General features: G+C 47.3%; 1 long non-coding RNA gene across 1 annotated transcript; it reads left to right on the top strand.

Moving 5' to 3' along the window:
* The first annotated feature begins 3076 nt into the window (after nt 1-3076).
* LOC144732897 (uncharacterized) lies at nt 3077-12070 on the top strand. The gene is made up of 3 exons (XR_013588258.1): nt 3077-7126; nt 10352-10509; nt 11576-12070. It is a non-coding gene; the product is annotated as an uncharacterized LOC144732897 (long non-coding RNA).
* The last annotated feature ends 363 nt before the right edge of the window (nt 12071-12433 follow it).

The following is a 12433-nucleotide window of genomic DNA, read 5'->3' as shown; positions in this document are numbered from 1 at the left end:
TCAGGCGATGCCTCGTCCTTCTGGATGACGAAAAGCTTCTTCGTTGGCGGCGACGAGAAGAGATGGAGCCGAAGCCCTGGAGATCTGTGGTGGGGCCAGAGGCCCTGACGATCTGTGGTGGGGGGCCAGGCCCCTGACGAAGTGAGTTGAATGGATTTTTCCCCGGCTTATATTGAGAATATCCACTCAATCTTCCCGAGTTGTTTGAAGGCCGTCATATATCTTTCTGTGGGTTGAACACATCTCGTCCGTGTGTTTCGTGTGTTTATTAGTGAAGACACAGTTGTGTGACCCTTCTGGGAGGAGGGGTGTGGAATATTATTTGCTTGCGTGTGCAAATCTTGCTGTTTGTGCTCAAAACGTGATCACCCTCTTCTCTCTTTTGCGAGAGAAAACAAACTAAAACAGAGCGAGAATAAGCAGACACCCTCGCAATCACTCCTCGCGACCTTCCTAACCCTCCAAGCATTCATGGGCCATCTGTTTGTGCTGCGGGGAGACAAAGGCGGCCGTGCTTAACTCAAACACGCGAGCACCCTCCCTCTCTCCGCATTTCTTGCGAGAGAAAACAACCATGTCAGCACAAACCCCCCCCCGCCCCTTGTGACCTTTTTACTCCCTCTTTGCTTGTCAGGCCCTGCTGGAAGACAAAGGTGGCTGAGGAGATGTTTGTAATACATTTATGTGGTCCTGTGTGTTACATTTATTCTTTAATTATATTTTATGAGTTCCTTCGGTCTTAGTATCGTGGTAATCATTCGTCTATGTTTAATGAATATTCGTAATGATTCTCGTCACATTATTATTTGGCTTCGCCAAGTTTAGTTCTCCAGAGATTGGTGTTTATTCTGAGTTATATTTTAATGTCCGGAGGTTAAGTGTATGCACTTAAGCTTTCTGGAATTCGTACTTTTTAGTTTTTCGGAAGGTCGTGTAGATAGGAAACATATACTTCTAAATAATATGTATGCGGTGAATATAAGGGAATTACTAATAATAAAAAGTATTGTTTGTTGGTTAATTATCTATGTTAAGTTTCTACTTCTCGGTAAGGAAAGCGTTAAGAAAACGCGAGTTTCAACCGTTGTTTGCTCTGGACCTTATCTGGACATCTCCAGATGTCTTTGGGAGGTTAGTCCATACATCTTTGTCCATCTGGATGTCTATGACCTCTCTGTCACCGACTTCTTACCAGTTTAATGGCCGTTTCACAGATTCCTGGTGTGTTTGTAGTGGGTTGTTTTCATTATTTAATTAAAAGGTATATATAGATATAGTAAAAAGAGAAATGTTTTTTTTAATTATTCTTAATATTAATAACGGAAAACAGGGCATAGATACGACAGGGGGTTTCAGAGCTGCTTCCCCCTAATGCCCGATATGATGGGGATTGTTTCGTGTTACGTTTGGGTGATTTGTTTGCTTTTCTTGTGCTTTGCACCATGATAATGTTGTTTGTTGTTGCATCGTTCTTACCCGCTCCCTACTGGACATCTGTGAAAAAAGAGCTTCCTAGCCGATCGGATTCCCTCCTGCCGAATACATATTCTGATTTTGACATCGGCAAGCCACTTTGTGTGGACGTGTTATATTTCGCAACAAGCGTGACAAGGAGGACTCCGAAAGTCAATCACAACTCATGGGTGCAGATGGTGAGCGCTTCCCGTGGTAGTCAACACAGGCTGGTAAAGGTTTGTGGGGGGGGGGGCACAGGCGTTGGGGCAATCAAGTATAGGTGTGTACAGATGGAGTGTAGGTGTGTAGTACAGATGGAGTGTAGGTGTGTAGTACAGATGGAGTGTAGGTGTGTAGTACAGATGGAGTGTAGGTGTATAGTACAGATGGTGTGTAGGTGTGTAGTCAGTGCCGGATGAAGCTAGTGCTCGAGAAGAGAAGAGACATGGGATCATCAGCCACACATGGGACATGATGATGATCATGTTGCTGCATGAGTATTTAATTACTGCCCAAAGATGTTCACACTGGATACATTTTAAAGACGAGTCTCGTAAAGTCTCAGCTTATTTGGCGTCTACATCATAATGACGCTACCGCATTTTCCACGTGTAATTAAAAAAAAACTTTATGTTAACGATGAGAAAAAAAGCCCCATCACAGCGGGGAAATGCGTGCAGGCTGAACACAAAATAACAAAGAATGCAAATACAAATACGCACATGCGTAACGCACAGATTTCGTTCACTCTCAAAGAGAGAGTGAGAGGGATACATAGAGAATGATTGAAAGAGAGGATGATTCAGAGGTGCGGGAAACTCAGAATCAAGAATCTTTCTTGATTTGAAGCTTTCGTGACTGCAGGAATCCATACTCTCTACCGAAAGAACCATAGAGTATCAAGAATCTTTATATATCCTGGAGGAATCCGATGAGCTATGAAGCTCTATTTTTCAGAGATGTCCAGTAGGTGGGCGGGGAACTACAGACACGCGGGAAGACAACCGGAGCCGGCGCCATGAATTGCCCCAAGTTCTGTGGTCCTATACTTGAACGGTTGGCCAACGCAACTCAATGAGTGTTCATACGAGTGGGAGGCAACAATGCGGAGAAATCCGTTTGGTGTACTTCTTCTTCTCCTTTCGTACGACTGCTGATGTAGATACAGAGCAACCACTTCGAATTTCACATCCACGTGGTCAAGCCCAGATAACCGCGGTCAGGAGTAGTGGAGTTGTATGGGCTGCGATGTCACACTTCGTATTTGTGGATCGGCGAGCATTGCGTCGTTACACGTTGTACGGCGCCGTCCTGAACGACTACACTCCTGGAGAGTTTAACATATTTCCATGTGTGCATCAGGTATCCGCATCTGCTGCCATGGTTTGTGTAGCGGGTGCGTTTTAGGGTGGATCGTGAGCTTCGTGGACAATCAAACCCCCCAGGGATCTTCTGCGTTGGACATTTCACTTGGCTGTACTGCCATTCCCTGGCAAAACCAGCAGAGGTGTGGACTCGAGTCATGTGACTTGGACTCGAGTCAGACTCGAGTCATGAATTTGATGACTTGCGACTCGACTTGGACTTGCATAACAATGACTTTGTCCCACCTATGAAAACCAGGAGATGGCGACCTCGACAACCATCGAGTTTGGGAGTTTCACGACATTGAGTGCGGTCCATCAACCCACGCCGCCTCATCCTCCTTCCTCATCCTCCTTCACAGTGCTGAATTGCAGGCCACGTGCGTAGCCAAGAGCGCTGCTTGCAAACATCAGGAAGGGGGCACGACACCTTTCTGCATTTGCCTTGGACAGCTGCATGCGCGTACGTGCGACCACCGCCACCGTTACACGCGCCATGTTCTTCTCAGCCTTGCCTCAACCACCAGCTCAAAAGAAAGATGGCGGCCGTGGTGTTGTGCATTGGTAAGGCCACGGAACTCAAGCAAAGTTGGGAGGAATCGGTGGGACAAAGGGAGAGGCGACCGCAGATGGGATTCATCCTCAACCCCGCGTGCGTATACTTGCGAATGCAAAGTGCTGCGTGGGTAAGGCGGATTACCGCGCTGTGCTCTGTTGAGGCCTTTCCGGCACTTTGCAAGCAGCCGCCGTTTCTCTGCATGCCGAGGGCAGGGGTCGTCAACCAATAAAAACGAGAAGAGCCTTTTGTTTTGAATTCGGTAACAAAAAGCCGCAATATTTTAAGAGCCGCAATTGCGTGTGATGAATACGATTCGGTGTCTGTGTTGTGAACTTAAGAATCTATTTAAGCGACGCCAGTCCACCGTTCTAAACCATTCACACCACATAGTAATAGCAATAGGTTTTTACCCTTTTATCTGGCAACAAAACTGACACCTTTTTACAAGGGATCATGTTTGCATTAAAAAGACAACTCTGATAATGTATGCACAGAGTTGTATTTTTGTTTGCATTTTGACCGCAAGTGTTGTGGTTAATGCAAACATGATCCCTTATAAAAAATGTGTCAGTTTTGTAGATAAAAGGGTAAAAACCTATTACTATATCTTGCTACTGGCAAAGGATGTCTCATAATACATTCACACCACAGCAACATCTTCACTCGGCACGGCAAACAATGTGGGGAAATATCTTAACCCACCCCCCCTCTCTCTCCGCTTCTATCCACCCAGAAGCATAAACGTACGCAGCAGTTCGTTGATGGTCTGATTGTGTACGATGGGGGGTAAACTGTGGGTAGCTGCAACCCTCTTCCAAGACAGCTCGCCAACGTGGAAGAAGTAGGCCAACGTACCATGTAGATCGAACACGACTCTCTCGAGCCCTCTCCAGTGAGGCCCTTCCGCCAGCAGTGTCGCGATCGGGCAGTTGCAGGGCTGCGCCTTCGAGTGGCGTCAACTGAACACGCGACTCGTACCGGTATAGAGGCGGGCGCGTGAACACAGTCCATTGCGAGGGCTACGCGAACGCGTGTGCGCGTGCGGCTGTTGCGTATTTAGAGGGCACGTTGCCACAACTGTTGACTTTTCATTTTAGAGCATCGTAAACGTTGTTTTTTGGGGGGGGGGGAATGTTTTGGACCGTTGCCTTTGGCTCGTAAAACACAGATCGGATGGAGCAGAGCTCTTGGTTTGGGCTGTGGCCCAGGCCGTGATGGCTAATTATATTTTCCCACTCATCTCCGAGCTTGCCATGTCTGCAGCGTGGTCACACGAGCGAAGGCGAACAGCAGGGCGCCTCTATAGCAGCCGGTCCGGAGTGGTTTGTTGCTTGTCTTGAAACAATGCTGCTTATTCGCACACAGATGGCCGTGCAGTTGTATCATACTTTTTTTTGTTATTTTGAGACGGATATGAGTCTAATTATGTATTTTGTTACGTACGTTGAACATCTTTTGCACCGGACGTAGCCAACCGCGCTCTAATCTGAGTTGCTAATCACGACGGTGCCGCGTGATCTTCGGCAGACGGAAGGAATTTGATCATTTGTTTTCCTTCACAACGCAATAAAGCGTTCCCCACTCAATCGATGTGGAGGCCTTCGTCCAGCAGTTGGATTAACAAAGGGCTGTAGGCCATTACACGCGTGTGTGAAGAAGCACAGTGCGCTAAACCACTGCGCCCCCCTCCCCATCCACGTGACAACACCATCACCTCGAGCAGCATCCACAAGCCACACTCCGCGTCAAGCGCGTGCCAAATGCACGGCGCGCACACGGAGGGACACGTGCGCTCTGTGAACAGCGCCGCGTGCAGAAACGAATTAAATGGAGAGGGAATGCGCGTGTCATCATTATCCCGCACACGGCAGCCGTGGCTGGGAGGCAGCAGAGTCGAGGAGGGGGGGGGGTGAACGTAAACCAATCGGCGCACGAGAGTGGCCGGATGACTCCGCGGGGCATGACATCCAATGTGACGATCCCTGGGCACGCGATCCCTGTGGAAGTGTCCCGCGCGCACGCAGCCCGCGCGTGACGTGGATCACGGACGACTAGTGACCGCTACGACTGAGCCACGCTGCGCGCTCGTTCTTACAGCGCCTCGTGTCCAACGACCAGTGGGGGCCGAGGGGGGGGGGGACGCCACGGACTCCGACACGTTACCACATCAGTGCCCTTCACTCGTTTCAGAGGGAGCACTTTGGCCGATAAGACAAGTGAGAGCCGCAACGCATAATTTGAGACTATTGGGGTTTTACTTGACAGCACGATGATGGTGTTGGAGGGGAGGGGGGGCGGTATTTTTAAATGTTTTTTTTTTTCCGGGTGGCCACACGTCAGCGGCATCACTGAAGGCCGCCAGGGGCCCGGGGGCCTTGCAATGAAGGACGCTGTCCTATCTTGATTTGAAGCTTTAGTGACTGCAGGAATCCATTCTCTTTGGTTCTTTCGGTAAAGTCACGTGGGTAGATAAATAAAACACTGTCCAAGCGCCGTCACTTGCACGAGCCCGGACGAGAAGTCGACTCGAGCTCCCGCCCTGCAACTCTCGACCACCCAATGCTCGTGCCCACGTGATCTGTCCGTCCGTCCGTTCGTTCGCGCGCAGTCGACGCTTCGTTCACCGAACGATGCATTTCGTTCACGTTGCCATTCGCAGTAAACTGTGGACGCGGATTGGAGGAAATTCGCGACACTTTGGCGCAGGCGTTACGCAGGCGCTTCGTGCACTGACCCCCCTTCATCCATTCGTTTGAATCATTCACGTCTTTATTTAAAGAAATGTATATATATTTATTTCAATGTGTGATAATGCATTGGTATTGGTGCACAAGCCCAGGTTTAAAAAAACGTAGCGCATTCAGCATTAATGCTGCGACGGTTCGGGCAATGGCCCTCCCTTCACACATCTTTCATTATGCAGTCATTCAAATAAACTGATGGCGTGGATTAGGGGAACATATGCACGCAGGCTCTAGACGATAACTCAAACTCTTAAGAAAATTTTGGCTCGGGCAGGACACGTAAATAGCGAGGAGGGATGATGGCCTACGGTGGAGTGACCGCGTGGCTATACGTTGCCAAATATTGTTCGTGTCTGCTCGCTGTACTGTTGCTGGGAACACACAGTGCAATGGGTACACAGTGGTGGTCATGGGTAGTGTGCGTGCGCGCACGGTAGCGTGAGCATTTTGCACGGTGCATGTGAGTCTTGCATGTGCGTGCGTGTGTCTGAGTTCGATTCCCGCTCACGGCCAACACCAGGGCCTGCTGCGATGTGTAAACAAAATCAGCATTGGGGATACAAAGGCGGTCGGACGTGGTTGTTGGCCACCTACCTACCCCCCTCGCGCGTGGTAACAGCGCTTGCCCTAACGGTCTGCTAACGGCTACACGGGGGACCTTTGTCTTTGTGGTGTTATTTATATTGGCCTAGAGTCTGCCTCACTGCGGCCCCAGTAAATCCGACAAAAGTGAAACTAAATCGTGGATTTATTTGGCAACTTACAGCTTCACTGCCCTTCCAGTTTAATTATCGACAGGTCTCCCACTCGATAATAATGTAGTAAACAACAACAACAACAACGATCAATATGAATACAAGCATGCCGTATATGTCGATGACTCCTTCGCGTGATTGTCAATGTACAGCTTTTCATCAATTCATCCGTCCACAAATGCACCGATGACTCCATTAACCACGCATCGACAAGCCAATCAACGGTGTGGTTTGGCCATCATTGCCAAGGTATGAGGGATTGTCCGGCAGTGTCTTGTTGTAATGGTCTGTTAAAGGAGAGGCTTTGAATGGCATGCGAGCATGGGGATTTTTTTTTTATATAATTAAGTTACGGTTTTACCAGGACGGCCACCATTGACTTTATTATCCCTTGTGTGAGACAGAGCCTGGCTGATTGGGGTCACAAATGGGGTAGACATTGCAGCAATTTGCGACAATGTATTCTGGGCAATTTTTTTTATTTTCTAATGAAGGTTATATAATGCTGTTCATCACCATTACGCAATGGGATGCTGCTGTTGCTGTAACGTTGAGTGCCCTGGACTTGTAATCCAGGGGTCACGGGTTTGATTCAATCTCCCGACGTGGCAGTTAAAATAAAATACTAAGTTTTGAAATCACCTTTACCCCTTACTTTGTTCAGCATAAATTGAAAAAAAAAATAACTGAACTCAACACATTCGTCAATCATACTGCGGCCTTAAACCGACGGTTCTTCTTCTTCTTAACCTGGGGTGCATTAAGCACCTCCTGGAAGATGCGAGATGCCCTTTCTGGGAGTGCGAGACGTGGCCACATTTTTCAAATAAAGTAAATAATCGAAAAGACAAATTCAGCACGTGCACGTAATTGCGACTTATTTGTTTCCACGAACCAATGAATGTATTAACATGATGCAGTGGTTAACGATTGCGAATCAACGGGTTGCAGGCTGCAGTAAAGGTTAAGAACCACTGCCTTAAAATGAATATAAACTGTAATTGAATATCGTTAAATTAAAACATACTCAGATGATCTTCATCAGCCTAGATACATACGCCTGCAGAACCGTGTCTCTGCTCAGATGCATTCTCTCCTCTTCTCAAACTCCCCTCTCTCCAATGTGAAACGCTCCATCCCAGCGGTTCGTCGTCTGTAAGCACGTGTACCCCTGGGGGGTGTACCCCTGGGGGGTGTACCCCTGGGGGGTGTACACCTGGGGGGTGTACACCTGGGGGTGTACCCCTACTGGTGTACCCCTACTGGTGTACCCCTACTGGTGTACCCCTACTGGTGTACCCCTAGGGGTGTACGCGTCGCATCTCCAAGGGGATATGCTGGGTTTTTTCCTGGATTTTCAGTTTGCACATAGTCACATAGTCACTTTAAGATGTTTTTTTGTTCATGTTTTGATTTTTGTTTGTTGAGGTTGCACCCGATTCAAGAGCCGAATGGCTAACAGGGCTATACCAAATAAATGAACCTGAACTTTATGTTGAACGAGCCACGCGGTCGTGGTGGCCACGTGGGGTGCGGTCGCGCGGGATTTCCATCGCAAGAATATCTTATCTTATCTAAACGGAATTTATATAGCGCATTGATGAAGGCGCTTTACAAATAATTAACAACGGTCCAGATTAATCTACTGGTGGAGATGCGGTGAATTATATAGATGAGAGGAAGCAATCGGCGAATCTGTGATTTGTGAATTTGGTGAAAGGGAAATTGGTGAAAGGGAAATTGTTGACAGCAACTAATGATGAATGGATTGAATGGACGAATGGGGAATGAGTGATCGTAACATAATGATTATACTGGTAGGAACCTCCTGGTTACACCAGCCCACAGGGGATTTTTGTGTCCGTCCGTCGTGCATCCAAAAATGGGAGGGGTGGGGTTGGGTGGAGAGGGGAGGGTGGGGAGGCGCTGGGTGGGGAGGGTGGGGAGGGGCTTGGTGGGGTGGGGAGGGTGGGGAGGGTGGGGAGGGGCTGGGTGGGGAGGGGTTGGGTGGGGAGGGTGGGGCTGCGTGGGGGGTGGGAGGGGTGGGGCTGGGTGGGGAGGGAGGGGCTGGTCACCCCGTGGTGCCCTTATAAAACTCAACGTTTAGCCTACTCACGCCGGCTTGTGCCCGCCCTCACAGTCGGGCATATTTGCGGAATACACCACGCCGCCGTTGACCCTGGCCATTGGCCGAGCAACCCAACGTTCCTACCAGCTCCCTCCGCAGGAATGTTATGAAGAGGGAACAGTAACGGTGGTGGTTATGTGGGGGAGATTACAGGGTCGTGGTGTGAGCTCTGGAAAATAAGTGAGCTTTGAGTACATACATAGCAAACCCGCATTATCATGTTTGCAGTCTGGTATAAATTCAAAAAAACGTGGCTTGTAAAAAATATAGAACCTATTTGCTGGTAGGGGTACACAGAAAGTTTATAGGACTGGTAGGGAGAAAGAGAATACTATAATTCACATAAACCTTCACGTATAAACACGAATTAAATTACGTGAAAACATCTTAACATACAGAGCACACCAGAGCTTGGACATAATATAGCCTTTTTTTTAGATCGCGTAAATATAAATGTGTCGTTGAACCCGCCACCACCCAACACAACCAATCAGTAAGGTTTGTCACGTAAACAGAACGTGGCCAATTCGTAACGAGTACAGCACAGCGGTGTGTTGAAGAGTAAACCCACAACATTTACAATCAGATTGTCAGATTGTAAATGTTGTGGATTTGCTCTCTAACACAGCGGTGTTGCTGTACTAGTAACGAATAAACACGTTCTGTTTACGTGACAACCCCTTACTAATTGGCTGTGTTGGGTGGTGGCGGGTTTAACGACGCATTTATATTTATGCGATCTAACCCAAAACAATCCCTGTATTATGGATGATATTGGTCGCGAAAGTCTGCCACGTGTTAAACAAAGCTTGGACAGAAGTTGATAGCGCCAGCTCACTACTGCCTGGCTGCTCCTGCCTCCTCCCAGCGTTGTCTGTGGTTCATTAGCGATTGTGAGAGATGCAATTTGCACGGACGAAGATGCTATATATATATCAATCTGACGTATTTGTCTGTAGAGTACGTCTGTTTCATTATTGATCGCCCATGTGTGAAGCTTTTTACGTAATCACCACGGATGTATTGGGGTATTGTTTCCTTGTGGAAATCAACTTAATTAGGGTCCTCGACTTCGCGTTTAATGTGTCAGCTTGAAAGTTTCAATTTACAATTGAAGAACTCCCCCTCCACCCCCTCCAAACAAAACAAACAATCAGGAAAGCGCACGAATAAACTTTTTAATTGACTGATTTAATTCAGCAGTCATGGAAATAACAGACAATCAAAGAAATATTAAAACGCACATTAATTTATCCCGACACTCGCCATTCGGCAAACGCGGTCCTTTGACGAAAACGACGGGAGAGTGACAGTGTGCCTGTGTGAGGTGTTCCTTCCTTCCACAGACACAGAAAACTCCAGTGGAGCGAGTTCATGTTCTCGACTCGCTCAGCCAACTCGGCGTTTACATTTTGACAGCGCCTTTCTCCGTCCGTGGCACGGAGGAGTCCGAGAGATGGAATCTCCCTGTGCCGTAACTGGACTCTTGTCTTCAGCAGTTACTGTGAGTAGTTCCCAATCACCGTAGCAATTACGACTACGACAGAACATGTGGACATATTTAAATAGCGTGGCTATAGTCCAGCGATGAAAATTAAAAGTATTGCTTTTGCGCCGTCATGCAAATGAACTGTATTACTCACATGTGCAGAGCGGGTGGGAAAGTGCTGCCCTCTACCGTGTTGACAATGTAATCATCATTATCATTATTATTTGGGTCTTTCGGTAAAGTCACGCAGATAGGTCCAAAGAAAAGAACAAAAAACTACGACTTTTTTATCGCAACATATGCAGTCGTCATCGCTTGTGTTGCGATCGAAACGTCGTAGTTTTTTGTTATTTTATTCGAAATTATCTACGTGACTTCACCAAAAGACCCAAAGAATATGAATTCCTGCAGTCACGAAAGCTTAAAGTCAAGATCATCATTATTATTTTGGTGCTGCTGATGGCAGTGGTGCACGCGCACAATTAACTATCACAAAAAAATCAACACATTCGTCATTATCCATAATAGAGGTTTTCGGGGTTAGATTGCGTAAATATAAATGTGTCGTTAAACCTGCCACCACCCGACGCAGACAATTAGTAAGGTTTGTCACGTAAAACAGAACATACAAATCCGCTACTAGTACAGCACACCGGTGTGTTGGAGAGTAAACCCACAACTTTTACAATTCGAGTACTGTGTAGGGTGGTGACGGGTTTAACGACACATTTATATTCATGAGATCTAACCCAAAGACCTCTTATGGATAATATTGGTCTCGAAAGCCTACGGTGTTAAACTGACAAGAGGTGACGTTTCGGGGCAATTCTCTTTCATAGCACAACAACAATAAAAAAACACGCATCACTTCGTCAATAACGCTGCCTTAGAAATATTTAAACAATAGGCGACGTTTCGGGTAATGATCCTTCGCAAATAATGTATGCGCTGTGAATGAGGGCCATTGCCCGAAACGTTGCTTCTTTATTCGGTATAGATCTTCCTCTTAATGCAGTGTATTAGAAAAACGTGTTGAGGTTTTGTGTTGTTGTTGTTGTTGTTGTGCGCGTGTGGACCGCAGAGGTAATTTGAAGGAATCTCCGTGGGAGCTCTGTGATACCCGCACCGGGAGGAGGTGGAATGAAATCGAACCGGGGAACCCTCTGAATTGTGCCATCCACTCCGGCACCACCAAGCATCGCGTCGTCTGCGCAAGTTCTTAAGAGTCAAACTAGGCCATCAAAACTACACGGTTGTATTTAGAGTCTTGGAAAGCAGTAACGGCAACAACAAAAAAACATGCGCACATTTGGACACCGCTGTCGGTGAGCTGTGCGGTAAGTTTCATAGCAATTCATTGATGGATTTTGGAGTTTCCGTGAAGATATGTGAAGAGTTCCTGGATGGAAGAAAGTGGCATCGTGACGGGTACACTATCAGTGTATCAGCTCCGTTAAAAACATCATCATCATCATCATTCTTTCATAAGCACGGCTGGCATCTCATAAAAAATGTATACACCTCAGCGGTTCTTCCTCGAATAAAGTGAAAAACTAATCAAATATGGAGATGTAAAGTGATGTTTAAAAGTGCATCGCTAATGTCACAACTGAGATTACGCGACATGGCAGAACTTGTGATGGACGCGCCTTCAGTCGAAAGCACCAACATGCAAGCCTACAAAAACCCAGTCCCATGTGTCACTTTCATTTTCCTTTTTATTCTGCATCTCTCACTCGCAAATCTCCGTCTCCTAGAGTGCTTTGATGTGCCGCTAACGCATGGGGGGGGGTGTGTTTGTCTGTGTGCCGGGTTAATTAAGACTTAATGAGTACGGAGGCAAGCTGGCACGTGATTGCGTTAACAGCCAGCCACGTCTGAACACGGACGGGTACAAAGACAAAGATCCCCCGTGCAGCCTTAACAGACTGTTGGGACA

The sequence above is a fragment of the Lampetra planeri genome, chromosome 44 (genome assembly GCF_965212315.1).
Source record: "Lampetra planeri chromosome 44, kcLamPlan1.2.h2, whole genome shotgun sequence".
Lineage (NCBI taxonomy): Eukaryota > Metazoa > Chordata > Hyperoartia > Petromyzontiformes > Petromyzontidae > Lampetra > Lampetra planeri.
Note: the sequence above shows the minus strand (reverse complement) of the source record. Positions and strands in the feature narration are given on the sequence as shown.